Source organism: Tribolium madens, unplaced genomic scaffold (genome assembly GCF_015345945.1).
Source record: "Tribolium madens isolate multiple individuals breed KSU strain unplaced genomic scaffold, Tmad_KSU_1.1 Scaffold_2;HRSCAF=44;Tcas5.2_LGX, whole genome shotgun sequence".
Taxonomy (NCBI): domain Eukaryota; kingdom Metazoa; phylum Arthropoda; class Insecta; order Coleoptera; family Tenebrionidae; genus Tribolium; species Tribolium madens.
Window position 1 is genome coordinate 8,236,782 of NW_025400995.1, and position 27,899 is coordinate 8,264,680.

At 32.5% G+C, this 27,899-nt stretch overlaps 1 long non-coding RNA gene across 1 annotated transcript in view; it reads left to right on the forward strand.

Annotated features, from left to right (window-relative positions):
* Positions 1–2,743: 2,743 nt before the first annotated feature.
* The window catches only part of LOC123006643, a 47,089-nt gene continuing 21,933 nt past the window's right edge, over positions 2,744–27,899 (forward strand). The window contains exon 1 of the long non-coding RNA XR_006412824.1: positions 2,744–2,948. This is a non-coding gene — a long non-coding RNA (uncharacterized LOC123006643). The remainder of the gene's footprint in view (positions 2,949–27,899) is intronic.

The following is a 27,899-nucleotide window of genomic DNA, read 5'->3' on the forward strand; positions in this document are numbered from 1 at the left end:
AACTGGAAGAATTGGCTGAGAAAACTACAAGGAGATTTCAATTTATTTAAAGTGGCGAAAGCGGACTACACTCCAGGATTATTACGTATACATAAATCTAAAAAGAAAATTGAAGCTATAGACGAAATGCCAAAACCTAAAGATATTACAGAAGTTAGAGCATTTATCGGTATGATTAATTATTATGGTAGATTCATAAAAAAATTGAGTTTCATTTTACATCCATTAAATAAACTTCTACATAAAAATGTACCTTTTATTTGGTTAAAAGAATGTGAAAAAGCTTTTATTACAGCAAAAGAAGCATTTAAATCTGATACAATTTTAGCACACTTTGATCCAAAATTACCAGCAATTTTAGCTACAGATGCAAGTTATTACGGAGTGGGAGCTATTTTATCACAAATGCACCCAGTGGATCAGAAAAAGTAGTTCAATACGCGTCTCAAACTTTAACTGAAACTCAGAAGAAGTATTCACAAATTGATAAAGAAAGCGTATAGCATAATATTTGGAATAAAAAAATTTCATCAATATCTTTACGGTAATAAGTTTACATAATTATTACAGATCATAAACCGTTAGTACAAATTTTTCACCTTCTAAAAGTTTACCAATGTACAGTGCAATGAGAATGCAACATTATCCATTATTTCTTCAAGGTTTCAATTACACTATTAAATATAGAAATACAAAAGATCATTGTAATGTAGACGGTCTTTCACGCTTACCTCAAAATTTAACTCGAGATTCTGAATTCGATGTGATAGACGTTTTTCAAATTCAAACTATAGAAGAATTACCAGCTACATTATTTGAAATTCAACACGAAACTAAAAATGATAAAATATTATCAAACATAATAAACAAAATGAAGAAGGGTTTAAATTTAAAAAAATCTGAATCATTTAATATCGATATACATGAATTCAGTTTACAGCAAGACGTACTTTTTCGTAGTCACAGGGTGGTAATTCCAAAATCTTTACAACAAAGAATCTTACAAGAATTACACTATGGACATTTTGGTATTGTAAAAACAAAAGCTTTAGCTAGAAGTTACTGTTGGTGGCTAAATATTGATRATGATATCGAAAATTTGATTAAAAGTTGTCAGAATTGTCAACAAGTCAGAAATAATCCACAAAAAGCCGAAAATCATATTTGGGAACCAACGAGTAAGCCTTYTGAAAGAGTACATTTCGATTTTGCAGGTCCTTTTCAAGGAAAATATTTTGCTATTTTAGTTGAYGCATTTTCAAAGTRYCCAATTGTTAAAATAGTAAATAACACTACAACAGATTCTACAATTAAATTCTGTCGAGAAATTTTCGCAATGTTTGGTATTCCTAAAGTTTTTGTGAGCGACAATGGTTCTCAATTGTGCTCGAAACAATTTAAAGAWTTTATTCAAAGTAACAATATAGTACATAAACAAACTGCACCTTTTCATCCAGCAAGTAACGGACAAGCAGAACGTTTTRTTCAAATTCTTAAAAACGCYTTAAATTCATTAATAAAAGAAAATAAAAACATTGAATTAAATTTACAAAAACTTTTAATGCACTACAGAATTACACCTCATTGTAGYACAAATGAAACTCCTGCATTTTTAATGTTTTCTAGAGAAATTCGGTCAAGATTAGATTTGCTTAGACCAGATACAATTTACACACATTTTAAGGATTACAATAATAATAAAAAATTTAGAAATTTACAAGTAGGAATTCTGGTACAAGTAAGAAATTATAGGGGAGACAAATGGGTAAGAGGAGTTATTATACAAAAAATTGGAAAATTACATTATCTGATAAAGTTAGACCATGAACGTATTTGGAAAAGGCACATCAACCAAATTATTACAACCACATAAACTTGAGTCAATTTTATTTACATGTATTCTTAAAGTGATGAGTACATTCTTTTTTTTTTTAATTCCCAGAATCACAGGACCTGTACATCCGAAGTGTCAAGACCCGCGAGTGGACAAGTCAATAAATGAAAAGTGGTTACTTCTGAAATTACCTACCTATATACAAATGAATTAAGAAGGGGAGGTGTTCTGGATCAAGTAATCAAGTGATCAAGTACACATTGGAATTACTGTTGTTAGTTCCTTCAAGTTACAATTACTTTTTATACAAGTCATAATTTGAAAATACAGAAGTTTTATAAAGAATTCCATATCCATTTATTAATACACCCTCTACAAACACAACAATTGTTTATGAATTTGGTCTTTGAAGTGGGATTTAGTATCAGTGTTCAGATTCGGAATTTAAAATTCCCGAGCCGCCACTGAGCCGGCCGATCTGCGATTATGGGACAAGCTCTTGCTCCAACACATGAATATTCACACGGTTATTTTTAAATTCCTTAATGTTGATTTATTCATAGGAGCAGGCAAATATGTCGCTCAGGAGTTTAACTTTTCTTTATTTCGTATCCTGGAATTAATATCCAGTCGGATGCTTAAATAATTAGCGCCGTCTTAGGTTTTACTCTTGAATTAAGGAAATTACAGTAGCGATTTGGAGACACCTAGATCTCTAGATCCGCTTGGAACGGTTGTTTATTCCTCGGGACAGTGGAGAGGCACTGACGGAGTGAGACGAACAGCCGAACAGGTGTCAGATATGGGTGTGGAAGGGTTAGGGGGGGCGCTAGGGGAACTCATTACAAGTTTTATGGCTGGTTATTTGAAAGGCCGTGGCCTCGGGCAAACCTTCCTTCGCGCAAGAAGACCTTTCTTACACGCTCATCTCATAGTGGGATTACAGCAAGTTGCACCTAAGCCTCATATCGCCAACACTGAACCGAGTTCTGCTTTTGTTGTTTTGGGAAAATGATTTGTGGAGCCGACAGAACCTAATCTAATCGATACATCGACTCTTTCCTCCTAAAATATGCTAATATGTGATGGAATCATACACAAATTCGAAGTGCAGGTATGTCAGTTTATTTTGTATTTCTATTGGGATTATACGACGAGAAAAACAATTTCTGGTCAGCGAATTTCAACATTTGTCTATTGCTCTAAATGATTGATTAGTACAATAACTGTTTCGATTTATTAGATATTATCTCAAAAAGCATTGCAAGTTGAGTAGATAGTAGTCACCTACCGACTGTCACCCAACTATTTCCTCAAATCCCCAGATTTTTATTTACAACAACAGCTTACACAAAACCAAATTAAACAAAGACGAGATTTCGAACAAAACTTTTTAGACAAACTCCAAGTCACATACAATTTTATGTTTCCATTTCAAATTGGTTTGTTTTGTGCAAGGAATAGGTAGAACGATTTCAAGTAAAACGACTTTTCACCAACTTTACGATATGAATATTTACTTTTACTTCAATGTTGCTCGTAATTTACAAAAATAAATAATTCGTATAAAGAAAGTGGAGTGCAAAACCTAGGGTAAGAATAAAAAAAGCAACTAGTTGCCCCTAATTAAAAACAAGTGAACATTGTTTCAACTACCGGAAATGTTCCCCACAGTGGAAACGCATCATATTAAAAAGGGTTTTTAATTAAAATGGTTCAGTTATTATAAAAAATAAGTTAAAAAATATATAAAAAATAATAATTTAAGTTAGCTACATAACAATATCCCTAGAAATATCTAAAATGGTTTCATCAAAAAAATAAAAAACAAAAAATTCCTTATAATAACCGAGAAAAACCTTTTCGAAAAATGCATTGAAATTCCATATCTTGGCAAACGATAAGTTAAGCCTTAACCCACAATAAAGCTTTGCATACGTCAATCTCAAATATTCTTGGTGACGACTATACTCATATACACATTCTATGTACTCTTTATCTAATATTCGTATAATTATTACATTAGATTAAAAAGAAAATTTACTAATTAAAACAACTCGCAATGTTATAATAAAATTACAAATGTCAACGAATTTTGAGCAATTTTTTGAAGTTGTTCACTAATAAATTCTATATTCATTTTACAAAACTCATGTCTGAATCATCTTTTATTTGCTGCTTACTTTTATTGTGTAGATGACAAGGTTTTATCTAATCTTTAATCTTGGTCATAATAATATTAATAATACGTTTCCACTAAATGTAAAATAAAAAATGCTAAAAAACGGAACACAGTAACTGATAAATTGATGAAAAAATCTTTGACTGAAATAAAAATTGTTGATTGATCACAATCCCAAACCTTCATTTTGATATCATTCCATTATACCTGCAGCTTCCTTCCGGACACCCCGTGTAGTAAAAAACAATAACGAATCGTGGGGTGGATGTTAATAAGACTGGCAATACTCGACGTAAGAAGGATTGTGTTTGAGTGTTTTTCTTTGTATTAGTCCTGTTTTTGACATGTATTATAACATGTTAGGTTTGTCGGACATAACATACATTCTCAATTAAAACACCGATGGTGAGCAAATTGCAAAACCAGTAGCTATGAGCACATGTTGCAGCGATTTGTACCTTTTTTATGAAAACTGCGCCGAAGACAAAATTTTACCTAACCAATGGTATGATAAGTTGCAGCACTCATTTCGGCCGCATATCACCACTCATTTCGGCCGCATATCACTAGCGCGCTGCGGTCAGTTTTCTGCTTATCCTACTAATCAGTAGCGCGCGAGGTAAGAAACGCCCGCATGTTAGTAGCGCGCGCGGTCAGCAATCCTAATCCTATTAAATTGAGGAAGTGAAAACTACGGCCACTTGACTATGACAATATTTTAGGTTGTTAACCTTCAGTTTTGTTCCCTGTATAGCCGTAACCAGGAATATTTGGGATTGACTTATGCAAAGCTTTATTGAGGGTTAAGCAGCCTTGCGGTCGCCCGTAATAATTTTTTGCTGCTGGTGGTACTACCCTGAAGATTTACAAAAGGGCCGTATTCAGAAATTTTCGTGGTAGGCTTTTAATTTATTACAGGCAAAAATTTGGGAATTTATATATTAGTTTAAGATTAAAGTGATAATGCAGATTTGTAAAGAAACAATCTCAAAATATAGCTGAATATTAAAATTAATTTAATTTTTTTTAAGAAAGCCCAAAAACAAATTTCTGTTACGGACCATCTCTTTCTACAAACGTTTGAAACGTACCTGTCCTAAGAAATGCAAATTTGTTTATGGCATCTCTACCGCAAGCCCCATGAACCGTGGGGGGTAATCGTCTTATTCTATAATGAGTCTCAAATATTGTTGGTACCAACTACACAGGATACGCCAGAACTCGCGCCCCAGAGAAAAATGCCATATAAGGTGCGATTTAGGTACGGTTTCATAGACTGTATTCTTGAAAGATGAGTAAACATCGGGATGTTTTGAATTAAGCTGTTCACCTGCGACTTCTTTGAATTTGGGTTTCAGAGCCTGCGTGATCTCCTGTACAGTTGTGCCCGTCTCTAGTCGATAAACATGAAGATTTACAAATTTTGGCGCTGCCCTCAACAACGACTGACTATTGTTGCCCGTAATAGTTTTACGAGCTTTTTGCGGGAGACTACTTGCCAAGACTCTGTTTCACCTTTCCCATCATTACCCTGGCGATGGCGTTCCGCTGCATGTTGATTAGTTATTTCTGCTGCCGCTACCGGCATCGGGTCGTTTTTGTTAGTAGATTCTACTACAGGATTTGGCGTAGTCACTTTTTTAGATTTTGATACTTGTTTTGATTTATTGACTTTTGGTTTTTCAACTACGTGTGCCTTATCAGCAATGGTTCTATCATTCACCTTCACAACTTTTTCTAAGAGGTCGATATATGATTGAAGATATTTGACCTTGTCCTTAAGTTCAGCAATCATGTCATCTTTTTGCGAAATAATAAAATGAAGTACTTGAGGCTCAATCTTACAGTTAAAAATGTCCGTAGAATTGCCATTTGGGGATACAATATCGGTAGCGTCAGAAAAAGTAGCAGCTTCTTCGAGGTTAGAATTAGAATTCTCTTCTCGAGAAACACAGCACGTGAAAATATCGTTCACATATTTTCCGTACACACGGGCACAACTTGAGTGAAAAATGTTGGTGCACACATCACATTTTACTTGATTATTTATATTGCCTTTGCAAGTAGCGTTAGAATTCACGTGTGTACTGTTATGCGCCATGTCAATTAGCATTGTAGATGACAGTTATAATTTATAGTTGTGCAAACACGCTGCTCCACAAAAGTTAAGGAAGTATAATTATTTTAAGATTGAACTATACTGAGACCGTGAAGAAGACCTGTTCCAACAAGCGCGTGAACGCAAAATTTAAAATTGAATTTTTGAACAGGTTAAAAACTCGATTGGTCTATTTTTCTATAAAAAAATTACGTTCAAATCTCATGAAAAATATATCGTACCTTTTTAGAAGCCTTAGTAACATTAGAGAGTGTCCGCTCAAGGAGGAGATAGAGCTGACGCGGTTTGAGAAGAACACAGTGAGTCATCACGATATGACCGTAAGCTTGGAACCAGTGGCGTAGTGGTTCTGTTCGTGCAAAGGGAGAATTTTAGGCTGAAATAAAGCAACTTGTGTTGTTTTCAATCGATTTGGCTCAATTTGAAGTTGGGAATCAACCTGAATCAAAGTATTTCAACCAAATACTGACTTCAATAAGAGTTTTCTTCCAAAATAAAGCAATTTCAGCTATTTTCAATTAAATTTTGCTCGATTTTAATACAGAATTAATTCAAAACTAATGTTTTTTATTAAAATAATTACTTCAATTACAATTTTAGGCTAAAATAACGCAATTTGAGCAATTTTCAATCCAATTTTGTTCGATTTTAATACAGAATTAATTCAAAATTAATGTTTTTTATTAAACCTCTGTTCTGTGTTAAACTCACTGTTTAACGCGGTTTGAGAAGGACACAGTGAGTCATCACGATCTGACCGTAAGCTTGGAACCAGTGGCGTCGTGGTTCTGTTCGTGCAAAGGGAGAAATTGGAGAAAATTATTTTATATTTATTTATAACAATTTATTTTCATTATGTTTTTTTAATTTATAGGTGCTGAAAGCCTAGTTTCCTCCTCTTCGCTATCAGGCCAGCAAAACTCCGTCTGAATCGCCGGTATTTACTGTGAAACACATTTCTTCACAGTTCTTGGGCCGCATCATATCTTCTTTTTTCATATAGTCACTTCAATTTCTCTTTCGCATAAAGTGCTTTGTGGACGTGGACAAAATTTTTGGGTAGAGAAGAAAATGAAGATGAAGTTCCAGCAGCTATTTCTTTCATTTGTTTTTGGATGGAACGATAGCTTTTCTCGCTTATTTCTGTAGCTGCTAAAACACAATCTCTATAATTGCTCAAAAGAATTTTTAAACCATTTTCCGTTTCTTCCGTCATAAATTTTATAACAAGGACCATTAACTATAATGTTTGAGTTATTAGACATTGTATACAAAAGTATTATCTATAATAAGGTTAAAATAATTTATTTGATATTAAAAATATTTATAAAAAAAGTGTGAATTTACTTTGCATAGTACAGAGCAAAACCGAGTTCTGAAAAGAACTGATTTTATAAAATAAAAAAAAAAGTGAAAAGAAGAAAAACGACACGAACACATTAAACAATGCTAAGAGACTGGTAAACTAAAATTGGAAAATTGTAACAAGTACCTAGGTATCCCAAAAAAGAATTAACCCAATGAATTCCAGTAAATATTATTGTTTTCAACATCCAACAAATTCACGATAAACGATAATTGCATTTAGATGATAGACAATTATCTAATTGTGGTTCCATTTTGTTTGTAATTACAAAAATTTAGTAACATTCTTTGCAAATTAATTGTCAATTAGCTTTGCCTAGTACGCCAATGATATGCCGCGCGTTGAGAGTTCGGAGTTTACCCTGAATTTGAAAGTGGACTAGGTCCGACCAAAATTCGTCCGTCGCGCATCAACAGAGATCTGTTCTTCTCAAACCGCGTCAGCTCTAACTGTATATACGAGTAGAATCGCTCTATTATCTCAAAACACTTATTATACGGTTATCAGGTCCCTGCTACTCTGCGCAGTGCGCACAGAGGGATGTGCGGATCTAATTTACTTTACCTGGACCTCAGATTTGGCCATCGCTGCAACTTACATGTTTTATTTTGAGTCATCATGACCATCGCTGCAATCACCGGTAGCTATAACATCCTATGTCATGAAAATAATTCCACAACTATAAATGTATGGAATGCAATAAGACGAAGACAAAACAAATTAGCTTAAACAATACCTGACCATAACCCCTGCACGCTACTCGGAACAATTACTGTAAATAAGTCGGTAAGAAACTAATTACCTACATTAAGCAACGTCTTGCCGCTTTGCCACAGTTTTTGCTCTAAATGAGCATTTCCTTTGAATCGGACTGTACTAATACACCCCTTCAAATTTTGTTATCTACATTTAGAGAAGCATTAAGACAATAATTGAATTATGTATACTTAAAATTTTCTTTGATCGTGCTTCATTTGTTTTTTGTATTGGTTGCTTAGCGATACCTACCTTCCTTTACATTATTTTATCGCAAACTCAGATTAATTAATACCATTGACAGTATATATTAATTATCTTGTGGACTATTAATTAAAAAATTGTGGTAGGTAAGCTTATTAAACACGAAAACAAATATCAAATTTTTGATTGCACATATTGTTTGATTCAAGTTTATACCAGTGGCGGTTCATGGGTTCAAAACTAGGTGAAGAGTTAAAAATTGTATATTTCTTTTTGAAGCTGTGATGGTTCTAACGTTTAATAATACATTCTTTTAATGAAATTAATTACTAAAAGAAAAAACAACTGACAAATTTATAGTAGGGCGCGATTAAAACGTCTTTTTGATCATCTTCTTTCCACCGATTAAATGGGGTTTCTAACAAATTGTACACTCGGGGAAAAAACTATTCACCAGTCAAACTTGTACTCGGGCTGCGCTTTGTCGCAATAGTGTTTCAGACTAACTAGTTGGAGAGCAGGTAATATGTCGAAAAACCCTTATTTAGTAAGCTGGTCCGGACCCGAAAATTGTCTTTTTGTGAAAATTACTTCAATGAGCATGTATGTACATTAAATTGTGATTATAAAAAACAAGCTTGCTCAAATTATCAAATTACAAATACATAAATTTATTTAAGAAATGTATTTTGCAAGTATACAGTATGTTCCCGGATTGCGTTTACAAGAGGAAAAAAATTTTACCTTTGGTTTTACACAAAAACTGCAAAGGAAAAACATTTTTAGTTTGACTGCTTTTTTTCTAAAAGCTGTTTATTTGACTTGCCATTTATTTAAATTTTGTTTTTTTACAAACATTTTTGTTAATTTACTTGCGTTAACTCATCTGCCAAAGCGACATCAAAAAAATAAAACGCTAATGTGATAGGATTTAAAACGCAGATAAAAAATTACACTAGTTTACATGATTTTTATACCTTAGCTGAAAGTTATAATTTGTTATAGATTTTGAGGCACTGAGTCCAAAGAAAAAATATTTAAAAAAGTCCACCACGTTACGTTTAAGAAATATGTAATTAACAAAAATACAAAAACCGCCAAACAACAAATTAAAAATGAGTTATTTTACTTTGTTTTATTATATTTTTTGGGATCAGTTTTTTTTATAACAATCCAACAGTAATCGTCTAACATATTTTCATCCCAAAAACCTTCGTGGCGATCTTTGACTGTTCGTCACTCATGCTCCCTAAATTTTTAGAAAAGAAGTCCAAATGCGAGTCGATGAAATGTTTTTAATGCTTATTTAGATCCAACAAAAAACGGTGAGGTGGCAGAAAAATTTAACAATTATTTTTGTTTAATTAAAGGTAAGTTAACATAAAAATAATAATTCGATTGGAGGTCTAGTAAACATGTTTTTATTTGTAGACTATAGTGTTATTACAAGTCCAAAATCAAGAGCAAAATTAAATTTTCTTTCCACTGAGTGAAAATAATGAACTTTTAATTACAGACTTGCTGGTTTCAGGTGAAACAAAAAATGTTTTTCTTTTGCAGTGTTAGCGAAAAATAAAAGATAAAAAAATGTCTTCTTGTAAACACAATCCGGTGACATACTATATAATATTAGCTATTATTATTATGTCATTAAATTTACCGCTTTGGGTTTTTTGCTTTGTTTAGAACTAATAAAAATAAATATAAAAAACGGAAGAAACTAGCTAAATATTTGTTAATAAAACTAAAAGTAAACCACAAAATTTTTGTTAAGGTAATGAAACACATGGGCGTGTATTTTTTTCTCTAAAATTTGCTTAGTGTCATTTTGCAAATTATTATAATCACCATTTAATTCATTCCTCATTGAGGAAATTCTCAGAAAAAGACAATTTTCAAGAAACGTGTGTCCTCGAGTCCGGATCAACTTCCTAAGTAAAGGTCTTCCGACATATTACCTGCTCCCCAACTAGTTAGTCGGAAACACTATCACAACAAAACGCAGTGTGAGCAGAAAGTTAGACTGGTGAATAGTTTTTTTTATCGTTTGTAGGATTCATTTTAGAAACGAATACCTATAACGAGTAATGTTTCTAGAAGTTACAAATTCAGTCATTCACCGACACGAGACACTTAAGAACGAGATCAAAAACCAGGGGAAGTCGACGCTTACTTCACCTGATTCCACATATCCTGATTCAAGCGCTTATGACCACGTGGGCGTTGTCATGGCAACAGGTCAAAATGCGGCTGCGTTTTTCATAGCCCGTCCAGTCTGGATAGACGAACTCATAAGTAAAGGAGATCAACTTTGGGCCGGAGTTATATATGTTGTAGTCATTGGGCGTAATGCGTCATTCCGCGGAAAGCCTAGTGTTTGGCCGTACTGCCGGCAGACGCTGTAATCAAATGAATATTCCCTTGTTTGACTGAAATTTTACGTCATTTCAGGGATTGCCTAAATAATTCTCGTCAAACAAAGTAACCGGTTAGACCATTAAATGTTACAGCGTTTGACGGAAGTGTATTTAGTCATTTGCTGAAAGCTTGAAATTTTATTGTGTAGTATTTCGGGCCGTAACATTTAGTAATTGTTGGAAAATGGATAATTATAATAGTTTGTTTTATGACAAATTAAATGTATATTATTTGAAAAACAAAGATGCCAAAAAACCGTTCCGTTATGAAGTAATGAAGGAGGTAAAAGACTTCTAACCTCAAAATACACCTTTATTTCAGTTGTACATATTTTAGGCTGCAAAAGATTTCTAAAGAATATATTTTTACTTTTGTTTAATTTATCTGAAGGCAAAAAATATATTTTTATCTGTTGTTTAGGTCATGTACTTAACGTTTTTTGTATGATTTTATAATATTATATGTTTACATTATTCCAAATAAACGAAACAAATTTTTGCTACAATAAAAATATTTTAGTTTTTTGGCTTTTCTTTTCTTCTACCAAAAATTTACATTTCTACAGAAAGTATCAAACATTTCAAGACTTTTCAGCAAAGTGACTAAATACACTTCCGTCAAACGCTGTAACATGTAATGGTTTAACCGGTTACTTTGTTTGACGAGAATTAAGTGGGTAGTCCCTGAAATGACGTAAAATTTCAGTCAAACAAGGGAATATTCATTTGATTACTGCCGGCAGTACGGCCAAAGACTAGGCTTTCCGCGGAATGACGTATTACGTCCAATGACTACGACATATATAAAGGAAGTCGACTTAAGTACGGAATTAAAAAGGGAATATTATTTTTGGAATAATATTTGAACGTGTTATATTTAATGTATTTTTTATAGTTTTAAATATTACTTTGAATAGGTAGAAATTATAGGTGAAGTGGTACTTCACCTACTTCCCCTGGCGAGCCGCCACTGGTTTATACTATAAAAAGACAGTCGAAACTAATGATTTGTTAGAGGAATATAGTATTTATAAAACGATAACACGTTTCTTTGTCGGTATATGTATATCTATAAAGTCTGTGCCGTAATAATAGTTAATAATAAGTAATAACACCGCGAAACAAACACTGCTGTCTTTTAGAGGTTCGATGCCATCTTTGACTTTGAGCAAATATTCGACTTTATTAGTTTTGTTATGATTCTTATTTCTTTTATAATTATATAATTGATGAGATTGTAAGTAGGTTTAAATCGGTCATAAACCGACGTGTTGACTCGTAGTTGCAATGCAATAAAATATGTAAGTATTTAAAAGATTGATTTTGTCTTAGCACCCTCGTGACCGTTGATACATTGGTAATTCTTTAAAACAAAACATAGCCTATATGTCTGCTTTTATAATCAACGAAATATTTACATTTTTTCTTAAAAAGTTAAGCGACCTGTGTAATTTCGGTTTGCGTTATTTACAGGGTAGTTGCAAAGGCTTGAATTAGTATTTGGGAGATATATCTCGTAGACCGGGTTGAGCAAATGTGCTTCATGTTTTAATCAAAGGCGATCTTCAAATTTATACCTAGTGTAATTAATATACAAGACTAACGCATTTATATTTCAGAAACTTTGCTCAAAATAATTGCTTCTTCGTACGAGACTAGAGAAATATTACAACAGAAATAAGCTGGCACAAAAAAAACGAATAAAAACCCCCATATTATTGAGAATATTTGCTCTCTGTGCTTAATTTCCGTTCAATCATCGTACAAGTTGTTTTTTTCGGAAAAAAAGCACGAACTACTCGAATATTCCTTCAGTAAATTCATTTATACATTGTCTATCCACAGGTAATAAATCAACAATTTTTTTCATCAAACTATACAAAAGCACAATCTATGGATAAAAATTTGAATAGGGTTTCGTACAATATGCTCAAACTGAATCGATATGGTTTGATTAGCTACCAACTGTAGCACAGCCAACCGATACCGGAACGAAATCTGAAAAATAACCCACGAATACAACATCATTTGCCACATATTGCCGCTAAAACACTCGGAATCAAATCAAATTTTATAACAGATCTTTGCAGCCACATTTACGCAAAAAAAAATCATAAACATTGCAAAACTGAAACACTACAATCACCAAAAATATTTTATGTTACCGAGTTGTATAACGTTTACCTCAAACTCTAAAAAAATAAAACCGAGCTCTTGCAATAGGAAAGTCGTTACAAGGAATTTTATTCTGAATTTGAAATGTAATTTCTTGACAACGTTGTACTTTGTCTGCAGATCAAATGATATAAAAAATTTTACTTAAAAAATTAAAATTCAATTGTACCTTAATAGTTATTTACGCACCATATGCCAGAAGCCACTTTTCGCGCATGATGACCGCATTATTTGAGACACGAGCGACGAAGACGTCTTCGCGTATGGAGGTTCGTACAAAATTTTTTGAAACAAACAATAAAACATTTTTTCTAATTAATAAAATAAACTGTTACCAATAGTAGATAATAGATGGCGCTTGCCTTTGCGCTTGCAAAATGGCAATCGAATTAGTTGTAATAGCGATTTAATTTTACTGTTTCAAAATTTTTAACATCCAAATTGGAAAAATGGCGTTTTGTAAACCAAGCAACCTGATTTAGACATTTTATAGGTAATTATTTTTATTATTCATTTTCCATAATTCAATGTTGTATATAATTTTTGTATATAGTTGGTACCAACAATATTTGAGACTCATTATAGAATAAGACGATTACCCCCCACGGTGGTTCATGGGGCTTGCGGTAGAGATGTCATAAACAAATTTGCATTTCTTACGACAGGCACGTTTCAAAGGTTTGTAGAAAGAGATGGTCCGTAACAGAAATTTGTTTTTGGGCTTTCTTCAAAAAAAAATTAAATAAATTTTAATATTCATTATTAAATAATTTTAATATTGTGAGATTGTTTCTTTACAAATCTGCATTATCACGTTAATATTAAATTAATATATAAATTCCCAAATTTTTGCCTGTAATAAATTAAAAACCTACCACGAAAATTCCTGAATACGGCTCTTTTGTAAATCCATCAGGGTAGAGTACCACTAGCAGTGAAAAATTTTACAACCGCTAAATTTTAATGAAAAATTTGAATTACAATTTAACAGATTAATTAAGGTATAAATAATTTTGTCTAAGACTAATTTTTAAGAGCATTTGTGTAGATAATTTTACTTCAAATGAATGAGATGAAAATTCTTCCTGGTAACAACCCGATTTAAAACAATATTTTTAGAGTTTGAGAGTACTTGCTTAATTGATTTTCTGAAAACATAAAATTTTGTTATTAGCAGTATAAATATGACAGACAATTAATTTTAATTGAATTTGTTAAAAAGCAAATAGTTGAAAATGTTTGGAATTTTATTACAATCGTTTAGAAAAAAAGTTTTGTACATCATAGAAAAATAGTAAAGCGTAATAATTTTCAATATGCGCCCAAATGCTAATTCCAAACTGTTATACATTGTCAGAGTTTTTTTTTTAAATTGCTATTGGTTCAGCTTTTGGCTGGGCTATAAACATAGATAAATAATGCCATTTTTCATCTTTCTAATTAACCGAACTATTTAATAGTATATTATGATACGAGTTTTATTAGAAGCATTTTGTTGCATGCACGGGTTTTTAAACAAAAAAAAAATTGTAGAGCATTTTGCGGCAGTTGACAACATTTCGCAGTGGCTAGGTGACAATCATGAAATAAATTAATTTCAAACGTTATTATTTTATTCGTAAAAATAAAATTCGAAGATGTCGAAGACGTTTTGAGATTACGCCAAAATTGTTCCGTAAGTTGACGGCAAAATGCGCCTAACCTCAAAAGTAACAGTAAGTACCTTATATTTTACTTTGTCCTATGACCTAAGGTATTCGTAAGCACCGCTATAATCATAATGTCAATTCTGAATATTTTTGTGCAACGATTAATTCAATCAAGCACAGCAAAAGTTTCGTATTTGATTTTTTTGATTTGCGTCAGGCCGATCGACATTGACAGTTCAATGGAAAAATTATAGGGTCACATATATTATATGACTAAATTTCCCTCTTTTTAGTATAATTTTTAAAGCACTGTTTTTGTCCAGTACTATACGCAAAAGTGATGTTTCGTTCTGGCCTTAGTTCGAACCACAGAGTATATAATAAATATACAGGGCTTTCATTTCAAAAGGATCCAGTCTCAATAACTTTTGACATTGAGTACATGTATTTTCAAGCAAAAACAGGTCGATTAGGATCCCGAGGGGGAAGTTGAAAACCAACATTAGTTACATTTTAAGTTTCATCCCCTAGTCGCTAGCCACCCCTACTTTAAAATTTTAAATTTCACCCCCTACTTTTTAGAACGTTTTCGGAAAGAGAAAAAATCTGCGCTTCTAAAAGTCAAAGAAAAATTTTTTTTGGCGATTTTTTCAGTTAGGGGTGGTTTAATTTTTGAAATTTTTGGTCCTAGTAGTGTTTGGATTGAACTCAATTTAATTTAAATAAAAAATATGTCGATTTGGGTTGCGATGGGAGAGTTTAAAGCCAACATTAAATACGTTTTAGGTTTCATCCCCTAGTCGCTAGCCACCCCTACTTTAGAATTTTAAATGGCACCCCCTACTTTTTGAAACATTTTCAGAAAGGGAATAAATAAGCGTATCTAACTGTCAAAGAAAAAAAAAAATTGTCGATTCGTTTTTTAGTTAAGGGTGGTTTAAATTTGAAATTTTTAGTCCTAGTAGCCTTTGATTTAACTCAATTTAATTTAAATAAAAATAATTTTTTAATTAACTGAACTGTCAAATGGTAAATTTTCGCTGATTTGTTGACACCACCGCCTTCTTAATAAAATGATGATACATAATCAAAATCAAAGTTACTCGTAAAAACTACTAGGACTGATGGAAATTCCTAAATTAAAACTACCCCTAACTCAAAAACGAATCGACAAAATATTTTTTTCCATTTATGATTAGATAAGCTTTTTTCCACCCCTTCCAAAAATGTTTCAAAAAGTTGGAGGGGCTAAAATTTTAAAGTAAGGGTGGTCCGTGACTAGGGGATGAAACCTAAAATGTATTTAATGTTGGTTTTGAATTCTCCCATCGCAATCCAAATCGACATATTTTTTTATTTAAATTAAATTGTGTTCAATCAAAGGCTACTAGGACTGAAAATTTCAAAACTAAAACCACCCCTAACTGAAAAACGAATCGAAATTTTTTTTTCTTTGACAGTTAGATACGCGCATTTATTCCCTTTCTGAAAATGTTTCAAAAAGTAGGGGGTGCCATTTAAAATTTTAAAGTCGGGGTGGCCAGCGACTAGGGGATGAAACCTGAAACGTATTTAATGTTGGTTTTAGACTCTCCCATCGCAACTCAAATCGACATATTTTTTATTTAAATTAAATTGAATTGAATCAAAGGCTACCAGGACTAAAAATTTCCAAAAATTAAACCACCCCTAACTGAAAAACAAATAGACAAAAAAATTTTTCTTTGACATTTAGAAACGCTGATTTTTTTCTCTTTCCGAAAACGTTCTAAATAGTAGGGTATGCCATTTAAAATTTTAAAGTAGGGGTGGCTAGCGACTAGGGGATGAAACTTAAAATGTAACTAATGTTGGTTTTCAACTTCCCCCTCGGGATCCTAATCGACCTGTTCAATGTGAAATGAAAGCCCTGTATAATAATTTATTAATTTTTTATATACTCTGGCACGGAGGCAAAGTAGAAACATGTTTTTTAATTAACCGGTTTTGCATTTGAATGGATTAGTGTTTATCGTGATTAGTAAAGAGGTGAAAAAGAGGGAATGAAATAAGAAATTTGAGAGAATAGTGTGTTAAATTTTGATATGTGCTCTAGTTAACAGAACAAAATATCCTTATTGTTCTTATATGAGCATGGGACCTGTCACCATATGAAACTTCACTTGTTGCCGATTCATTTTTAATCATCGTCTTTTCATGAAGTGGGTACATACCTACGCTATTCTGAAAAAATATTTATGCGTGTTATGTGGGTGTCTAGTTTTCAAGATGGCGAAGTCGTTGCAGTTGATTGTGTAGTTCGAGGTGTAGTTAAAGTGTCAAATAATCCAAAAATAGGCGACAGGTGTAAATCTCTATTTTTCCAAGAAATTTATTTTGTAGTTTAGTTATATATTGGAGCTATAAAAATAAAATGGCGTCGAGATTTAGTGAACCACGTGACTTTAAAACACATTTGACAGCTTACTAGTGTAATCGTGCTGTTTACGCCATAACAGACGCGCTAAAGAAATGGAGTCCTTGAAATAAAACAAAATAATTTATGACGCATATTTGGATATTAAGTAAAATGAAATTTTGTGTAATAAAAATCTTAACTGCGGCAATAAAACATTCGAAATTATAATGTGGGGGATCGGTTGAAAGAAAGTTAAAATTGTGTTACATTTAGTATGTTTTGGCTAAAGGAGGGTCAATCTAGATCAAAACTCTGTCAATTCTCTTCTATGTGAAATGAGTGCTTTGTTGTGGTTTGTTTTTATCAAATATAAGAAAAGGCCATTAAAGTATTCCAAAAACATGTCTTTCGGTATACAAACTCGTAAAATATTGCTGACTATGCTTTATACAGTGGCGCATCGGAAAAGCATTTGCCACTATGCATGCAAACGGACTTTTGTCACGATATTGCTCAAACGGATATATATTACCGACTTATGACAAATTATTGGTGAAAATTAATTCAACATAAAACCAACCGCAATAATTGTTACAAATAAAAACGTTTGCAGAAATTGTTTAATTAATACCCAAAATTTACTCGTTATCACAACGAAACCTGCTTTAAAACCCGTTTATTATATTTATTTTGTTATTAATAATATGATTGAGCAGCGTTTTTGGTTTTCGAATTTCTCAATTATTTGCTTTCGTTATTTTTATTTTATTACGGTAATTTCATTTCGCCGGAGTTATTTTTGAACTTCGGTTTTCTATAAATTGGAAAATTATATTTTCATCTTTGCGGCTTTTTGCTTTTATAATTACATTTTTGTAGTACTGATGTTTTTTTTTAAAATTCGCTGTATTCATCGCTGGAATTTTTCAGATTATTGACTTTCCCTCCTGTTTATGTTTCCCTCAATTATGTTAGATTTTTCTGGATTTCTGTTTTCGCTGTTTTCGCGTTGTAATCGAGGATGGTGGTGAAGCACATTGAGTGTGATGTTCACTGGATTATGCATTTCAGGATGTATACCTACGGGATACTAACGCTTAGCGACAAACGTCAATCGAATTCTAACAGGCATCGAAAACATGACGACCGCTGCTAATTACCACTCATCAATATAACACTGTTGCCAACATGCCAACAAACATTATATTGAATTATACTCCAATAAGAACTCATAAATACACGGTTAATAAACATGAAGCAATATTTAAACTAAAAATGACCTATTAAATGATGTTAATTTAAATAATAACTCGTGTCCTATCTCTACTGATAAAAATTTTACAGCCCTCGGAATTTGGGTATGGAAATTTAGTTTTTTTGTAATAACATCGGATCCATTTGACCAGATAATATAAAATTTGTAATACTTACTTGCGAGAACATACCTTTTAAACTGGTAATTACGAAAACCGGATACATTCACTTAATTTCCGGTTCCAACAGTTGCAGGTCATATTGTCTATGTTTTTTCATTTTTTGGTCTTTTAACATTAATTTTTAATTGCTCAAAACAATAGAGTAATCAATTTTGAATAAAAAACGCATAAATTTAATACCCCTAAAATGGACCGTTTTAAAGATATTTTAATTTAAAGTGAGGACTACATAACGCTGGAAGTAAAAGGTGTGAATTTTGAATGAGTGATATCCACGGTAACGAATGGTCACATAACTTGATGTCAGGCATCTGCCAACTTGAGACTGGAGGATTATTGGACGATTAGTCAAAAATATTTAATAAAAAAAAGAGTTTACCTCAGACTTCAAACATAACTTAGAATAAATCTAAATGTCGTAGCATTTAATTCATAAAAAATTCACAAAAATTTGTCATCAAAGTTAACAGATGCCTGCTAGCGATTTATGTGACCACGGTGATTGGTTGCCGTGGATATACTTATTCAAAATTCATATTTTTCGTTTTCAGGGTTGTGCAGTCCTCACTTGAAATTAAAATATCTTTAAAACTGTCCATTTTGTAGTATAAAAGGTTATGTGTTTTTTATTTGAAATTGATTACTCTATCGATTTAACAATAAAAAATCAGTGTTAAGAGGCCAAAAAGACGGAAAAACACAGAAAATGTGACCTGCGACTGCTGGAACCGGAAATTGAGTACATGTATTCGGTTTTCGTTATTACTAGTTTAAAAGGTATGTTCTTGCAAGAAACTATTTCAAATTTTATAATATTTGATCAAATGATTCCGAACTTATTACAAAAAAAACTAAATTTCCATACCCAAATTCCGAAGGCTGTAATAGTTATTTACATTCGTGTGCGGTAACTTACATTTTACAGTGCGAAATAAATTTGAAACACGATGCGCAGCGGAGTGCTTTAATAATTGAGCACTGTAAAATAGTTAACGCACAAGATTTGTATTAAGCTTTTTGGCCGACGTTTAAACAAGAATTGAAAATTACAAAATTCAGAATTAATACAAAAAAATACGTTTGACAATAAATATCACGGTAGCTATGCACTCTAATGTCAAACAATTAAAAAAGACGCAAAAACGTCTCAGACACAAAGTTTTGTTATCATTGAATTGTTGGTGATTTTATGCTTCAAAATGTCGAGCTATAATAGCCCCATGTGTACCCCACCAGAAATCAGAAGTGCTACAGCTGCAGAAAATGTTACAACCGAGCTATTGCCCGAAAAATCGGGAGCAAGGTATGAAGCATGTGTTTATAATTATAAAGTGGTGTGAAGAAAAAGGAGTTCTAAGATTCAAAGGTTGTGTGTAGAGCGTTTTATTAAAAATGTTATCATCTTGCAAACAGTTTTTTTTTATAAATGTCTATGAAGATAATTTTGGCCGTGCGTAAAATACCCAGGCGACTGTAAATACAGTCTTTCAATAGGTGTCAATTGTACGTTAATTTGACATTTAATTTTTATCAGTAGAGATAGGACACGAGTTATTATTTAAACTAGTAAATGTGGTCAAATCCTATCGGATTTGATTAAGAGTTTCATTTTTATTTAGTAAAGTGTCTTTTAGATTGTAAAAAATAATGTTTGGATTACTTCGAGTAGCTTCAGGTCGGTTCAGGTCACTTTAGGCCACTTTTTGTTACTTCGGATTACTTTGGCTTGGAGTAAAAAGAAAGTGTTAAATGTACTGACTTTTTGATTTTCAAAAAAAGCAAAATATTTAGGGAAATGTTTAAATTTGGTAGTAAAAATGCCAATCGAGACGTTTCAAAACATCGTGCTACAAAAGACAGTTGGGGAGACTAAGAAAGTGATAGATGTAGTGGTTTAAAAAATTTCTAGAGTTGCAAAAAAACATTTAAATTTTTTTTAAAGCAATGCTTAAATTAAAAAAATGTCATTCCAGACGTTTCAAAACATCGTGCAACAAAAGACAGTTGAGGAGTCTAAGAAAGTGTCAGATGTACTGGATTAAAAAAATTTTAGACTTGGCAAAAAAACATTCAATTTTTTTTTAAAGAAATGCTTAAATTAAAAAAAATGTCATTCGAGACGTTTCAAAACATCGTGCTACAAAAGACAGTTGAGGATGTACCGAAATAAAAAAGTTTTAGATTTTCAAAAAAGAACCTTAAAAATTTCTTAAAAAAAGAAAAAAAATTAAAGGTTGTCAATCAAGACATCGTGTTGCAAAAGACAGTGGGGGAGACTAAGGAAGTGTCTAGAAATACCGGTTTAAACAATTTTGCAAAAAAAAACGTTTAAAAATTTCTTAAATAGGAATGCTCATATTTAAAAAATGTAAATTGAGACTTTTCAAAATACCGTGCTGGTCTTGATGTGGTCAAACACGATTGAGGATTACGGGGGCTGCGCCCCCGATTGAGGTTTATGAAGGTTGCGCCCCCGATTGGGGCTTACGGGGGCTGCGTCCTCAATTGGTTTTGTCAAAGAGGCTCGCGGCTTTCCTTCTGAACCTCTCACACTACCAGATTTTGTCAAAATAAACCTCACACTATTAGATTTTTTCAAAATTTATAAAGAGGGCTTGCGGCATTGCTGATAAGTTCTACAACTGTTTAGCTGTTAATGGTAACAAACAATTAAATGTTGAAAAATATGGATAATTACACTGGGTGAATAAAAAGTATGTAATTAAACGTTTTTTTTAACATTTGTCTCCATAAAATAAAAATTAATAAAAATTAAGGTACTAAAAAAAAGTGATCGTATTTTAAGAATGAAATTTTCCCTTTTGGATGCAGTGTATTCCAAATTCCACATAAAGAATATTTAGTATTAAGTTTGTCAACAGATCGGTGTTACAACATCCCAAATTTTGATAATAGCTCTTTTTAAAATTAAAGAATTTAGTTCAATTTTTCAATTTTTAAAATAGAAATATGTAAATTGAACTTATTAGTCATTATTCTTTCATATTATGTTTTAAAGTTTGAACCAGTCAGGGTCCAACAGTGCAAAAAAAACAGCGATGAAATGATGAATTATATAATTATTAATAATATACATGATTTAATATGCATAATTATCATTATTATGTACATAATTATTATTATTTGCCTCAGAGGCTAGAAACAAAGAAAAAAATATTGAAGATAGATAAGAGATGATTTGAATGAAATTAATCAGTGTTTATTGTTAACTGCTAAAAACTAAAATGAATGGTTTTTAAATTGGGCCTGGCGTTAATAAATAATTTTCGGTTTCCCCTTTTGTTTTCTTTATTGTGATAGGGACTGCTGAAGTTAATTTTGTTAATCAATCAGACATTTGTACACCAAAGTGAAAAATAAACCCTTGCTATCACAGTTTGGACCAATCCCACCTCAAAGTGTTTTTCTCACCGCCGAAATGACTTTCCCTTGTGGAAAGTCCGCCACCAAAGCTATTGTACAAATATAAACTTTGAAACAATTGGATTCTAACCCCACGCGCTATTAGTGTGACGTCAGTAAGGTACATACGTATAGTCGTCACCAAGAATATTTGAGATTGACGTATGCAAAGCTTTATTGGGGGTTAAGCAGCCTTGCGGTCGACCGTAATAAATTTTCACTGCTGGTGGTACTACCCTGAAGATTTAGAGAAGAGCCGTATTCAGGAATTTTCGTGGTAGGCTTTTAATTTATTACAGGTAAAGATTTGGGAATTTATATATTAACTTGAAATTAAGTGATACTGCAGATTTGTAAAGAAACAATCTTAAAATATAGTTGAATATTAAAATTTATTTATTTATTATTTTTTTTTTTGATGAAAGCCCAAAAACAAATTTCTGTAACGGACCATCTCTTCCTACAAACCTTTGAAACGTGCCTGTCCTAAGAAATGCAAATTTGTTTATGGCATCTCTACCCCAAGCCCCATGAACCACCGTGGGGGGTAATCGTCTTATTCTATAATGAGTCTCAAATATTGTTGGTACCAACTATAACTGTACCTTTGAAGCTAAACAAATAAAAGTTTATTTCTTGAATCCTGGACGTGTAGGGAGATTGTTTCTAAGGAAATAGTTGCTATGAAAAATGTGTGTCGTTTCGTAATGGTTTTACAATTGTAGTCAACATTTCTGTAATTTAATCTGTTCTAACCTCACTTTTTGTGTACTTCAAAAATGTTTACAGCGTTGTCAGAATGTTGCAAACGACAGGTATCAAATGGAGTGGATAGGTCGTACCAAAACAAAACAAAATAAAAAGTATTAACATTCACATAATGTGTATTTGGCTGAGAATATAAATTATTATTTGTTTACAAGTAAATATAAATATCTAGTAAAAGAATCTAGTATCAATTTGGTACTATAGTATCACAACTAGCAACAGTGTATGTTTAGCTTCAGTACAGTCTCGTCTGTGACGTCATGACTAATAGCGTGTATTCAAGATGGTCGTCATTTTGAAAGTCCTCGAAACTTACGTTAATTTAATCCACGTGACGTCCGCCATTTTGTAACTCAGAAAACCATAACTGGTAAACTTTTCAATCATCACATTCTGATCCCCGTTTAATCATCTTTATTTACAATCATTGGCAACATTCATGTCTCGATAATTATTTTTTGTTTTGTTTATTTTGTTTGTGTCTCTGATCCATTACCTCTTTTCCATCTGGGGGGCTCTTGGCTGGTGGTTCGGGGGTGTAAGCTCATATCGACCAATAGAAAGAGTGTGTGTGTGCTTTCTGTGTGCAAACGAAGCTGGGAGTTCGGCATTAGTAATAGTTGAGAGTACAAGATTGACCACTTGTCCACAACGAAGCTGTGGAACTGCCGCCAGGTTGATATAATGACAGAGGCTACTACATTCCCAGTAGTTGAGGGCCATCGATATGCGTAGTCGCCAGGGCAATTGCAATTACTATACTCCAAACGAAGCTGCCGGTCAACGATACTAGGCAGTTGATAGAACAGGTGTAGTTATCTATCCTCCAGATGGTAGTTTTGTTTGTAGTTTGTTTAATTACTCTTTTGTTTTTTGTTTGCAGCTTTGTACTCTCCCAATATAAATCCCCATACAGCGTATTAAAACGATCTGGTCCGCCTTTATGTCAAACACAGCGTAGGTTCCTCCACTTTTGGCGACGATCACGATTTTTGGCCATTTTGTATTTTTATTTTGTGATTTTGAATTTGTGCGCCTTGTATTTATGTTGTTGGTATTTTGCTTTGGCGGAAAGATGATGACCCCCCTCCCTTTCGGATCATCACAATACCTTAAATTTTTCACTCGTTTGATTTTCTACTCTAATGATTAAAATTTTCCACTACTAGCATTGCTCACAGCAGAATGTCATTTTTTATAACAAATGCTTACTTTTTGCTAAACCTTATTAATTGTGAAGAAAGCAAAGTCTAATATCGTCAAGCATTTACTTCCTACAACTAGCAAAAGCATTTGCTAGTCATGTCCCAGTAGCATTTACTAAATTTTTACTAATATATCATTTAAAGAAATTGCCTTATAAAATAACTATCAGAAGTATTTGCTATCGTTTATTAATACTACTGCCCACTGTGTTTTAAAAATTTTAACAAAATTTAATTTAGTAAAGTATTAATTTAATATTTAAAGGAAGTTTGAAACGATTTACCACCGTTTTTACAATGTAAATGAAATACGAAAAATAAAAAACGAAAAAAAGAGATTTTGGACTTAGGGAAACAGGAATTTTTGGTTGTGCTTTATGGTCAAAATCAGAATAGGTGTACGGCATTTGAGAAACGAATTTTGGTTTCGAAGAGATCACGTGATACAGAAAGCGTGGTCGAGATGGATGTGACATGTGCATGATAGTGCGTGGATTTATTGCGGGGCAGCCAACTGAGCTTCTAATTGTATTGTAAAAATAATAGGTTTTTTTGTTGTTGTTTGACATCAATAAATCCAAATATAATGAAAAGAAGAGAGTAATTTGTATGTACCATGATGCAATTACAATTGTTCCGTCTGTTAGAAAATTATTGGTTTATTGCGGTCTATAAACATAATTGCATGTACTGAAGATATTACAAATTAAAAACACACGGTTTCTGTTTCAACTGTGTACGAATTAATACGTGCAATCATTTTTGAACAAACTTTTAATAAGATTGGCTTCCCAACAAACCAACTCAGTATTCAAATAATTATGCCAAGATACACTAATTATTAAGAATGCAACGAAATGTCTGGTATGTCAATTATATGTTATACAAAGTTGTTTATTTTTGGTTCGTACAAGATTAAACTCAGGAATTTTAATTAATCTCAATCTCAAATGACAATGTAATTGTAAACAAATCGAACGCAGTTGTCTCAGAATCACAGGCTAAACTTTTAAATCTGACTTTTATAAAGTAGCCAAAAAATGCATCCATGTATACTTATTAAGCATGCACACCTGTAATTGTTATTTTCGTTGACAACAAAAAAAGTAGTGTTAGGCTAGCATTTTGTGACCTTGTTTGAACATAATATTGAAAGAATTGTGTCAGGAGGATAAAGAGTGAGTGAGTGAATCAATGTTATTATTATGTTGGAGTGCTTTCATGAGTTGAAATTGCACCTCGACTGGAATGTTTTTAACTATCTAAAGCATCAGAAATAAGTTTTTTGTCAAAAACTACTTTAAGTAATATTGAGAATAATCCTTGACGTAATTTATAGCCATTAATTATATTTATTTCTTGTGCGATAGTGCGGCGGTATATAATAGGTGTTAAAATGTGTGTTATTTTTAAAATTACCAGTGGAATAACTCCTTAGTAGCATTATTGGCATAAATAGAACAAGACTGGAAAAAGGTGCAAGTGCGGCCGTTAAAATGTTAAATAAAGGCAGAGTTACCAATAAATGTGCAAAGTCGACAGCTATTACTTCAACCAGCAACTCATAAGGGTTTTATGTAATAATTCCACCATTCGCATCCCCACCGTAATAAATATGAAGTTATTCATAATACATCAATGTATCATGAGCGAGTTCTGACTACATCTAAAATTCTTTTAGTCTTAGTATTAGGGATTAAACAGTCAAGCATTGCATACTTTGTTAGTAAGTGTACTAAAAGAACGCCTGGACATTTATTTGATATATCGGTACTAAAATTCAAGCTATAACAAAAATAATACGCCTGAAAGCAACTCTTCGACGATGTACTGCTGTTCGATGACTTCTGCAAATGCTATTTTTTCAGTCAAGCCGCTCCAGACTGAATACATTTAACACCCTTAAATTTATAACCCAAATGACGTTTATTATTTGTAATAAAGCTGAATCTTCATGGATTTTTTAAACTTTAATATCGATTGTAACAATACAACCTTTTTAGCACAAGTCAAAAAGTTTCTCAAGACGTAATTATATTACATTCTGGCTTAAGATGTTTGTTGCGTTTATTTTCCGACGACTTCCATAAATTATTTTCAAAGCACCCGTTTTCATGAGCGCTCTCAAAAAATAAATAGGTACGCCTAACTCTAGGACTTGAGTGACACTTAAAAATATGCTTATATTTTCCTCAAACATTTGGAGAAGACACAGACAACTTTTTATTAACTGTTACTTTATAAAGTATCCTAAAAGGGATTAATTTGTTTGTGCTAGACTAAACATATCGGATAAATATAAAGTATGGAACCAAGCATTTTTTGCATAAACTAATTACTTTACGAAAAAAATAATTAGTCCTCTTTAAAGTACTTGTTACATATTTGTTATTATAGTGTTACATATTTGTTATTATTGTTCCAAATTTATTATTATTGCTATTCATTATTTAGCGTTAGGATTTATTATTTCTCAGTACTAATTATTACGTTTTACCATTTTCTAGAACATTTCCTGACTCATTGGTTTTTGTTAATTCGTTACCCAACTTTTGTAAATCCCTTTGTCCCTGTACCTTGGCAGCAATTAGTCATCTAATGATGATTCGTACAAGTTCTTACACAACTTATGTGTCAAGAGGCCAGTTCGGCATTAGATCTTGTACCCGTCGGATGAACGAACAATAAAATTTATACACAAGATATTGTTTTATTTATTCAATCCGGAACATACTATGTAAAATGTGATCGTTTTTCAAGATAAAAATTTTTCTATTTTTTCTAAAGTGCAACTTTTATTCCATCGCCTCAAAATTTTTCGTCCATCTATCGCATGTCGCATTTCAGCCGGCCGCGGTGTAGGGGTAAAGTGAAAGGCGCGCGGCAGAGCAGCCAAGGCCAATACGGCGCCCATGGCTCGCATCAACTGACCGTGTAGAATTTATATTCTTACTCATTCGTGCAAGTACTCCGCGGTATTTGTGTGTTTTGATCATTTAATGGCAATCGACCATGACATTTTTTTTAATTAAAAATTATGATCTAAAAATTACCTCTAATAAAATAATAGTTATTTACGATATGTGTATCGTAATGTGGAATTTTACGATACGCGATGGAAAAATTGTCCAACAAGCCGAAGGCGAGTTGGATAATCCATCAAGTATCGTAACGACACATTACGATACAAATATCGTACACCGTTTTATCTACTTTCATAATTAATACCAATATTTTCGTGTTTAATTAAATTTTTAAAATTGCGTTTATGCAAAAATAATAGGGCGGCTAATCTATCTAATAACCGTGGTTACGAAGTTGTTTACTTTTATCAAAAGTGTTCCAGTGAAAGCAAGTTGCAGTGTCAGTGCAAAAATGAGTGATTCAGAGGAAAATGTGCCTTCTGATATAGAATTGGCTGCTCAATCTGCTATAGATACATTAATTCCTGCCAAATCCAAAGAGCGGTATGAGATAGTGTACAAATAGTTTGAAGAATGGATGGAAATCAAGAAAATTCGTGAAGTCTTTGAAAAGGTGGTCCTTGCCTATTTTGCGGAACAATCAGAGAAGCTAAAACCATGCTCCTTATGGTGCCGGTATTCTATATTGCGGACGATGGTGTCGATTAAGATAAAGATTGACATTAGTCAATATCATAAGGTTGTGGCTTTCTTGAAGAGGAAATCAGAAGGATACCGACCTCTTGGGGACAGCGTCTGGGGTCAATATTGAAAATGTCTCAAACTGTGTAATTTATTTTAATAAATAGTTGTAAATTTTTTCAAAATTTAGTCTCTTTACTGCACTAGTGCTTTATTACCGCACTAGTACCGTAAAAACTGCCATTACGACACTTAAAAAAATTGTGAAATATGGCACATTACAGTATGAAAGTAGATAAAATTATTTTTCAACCACTATTTGTTTTAAATAAATTGTTAAAGTTGCGTTCCGAGCTCATGAA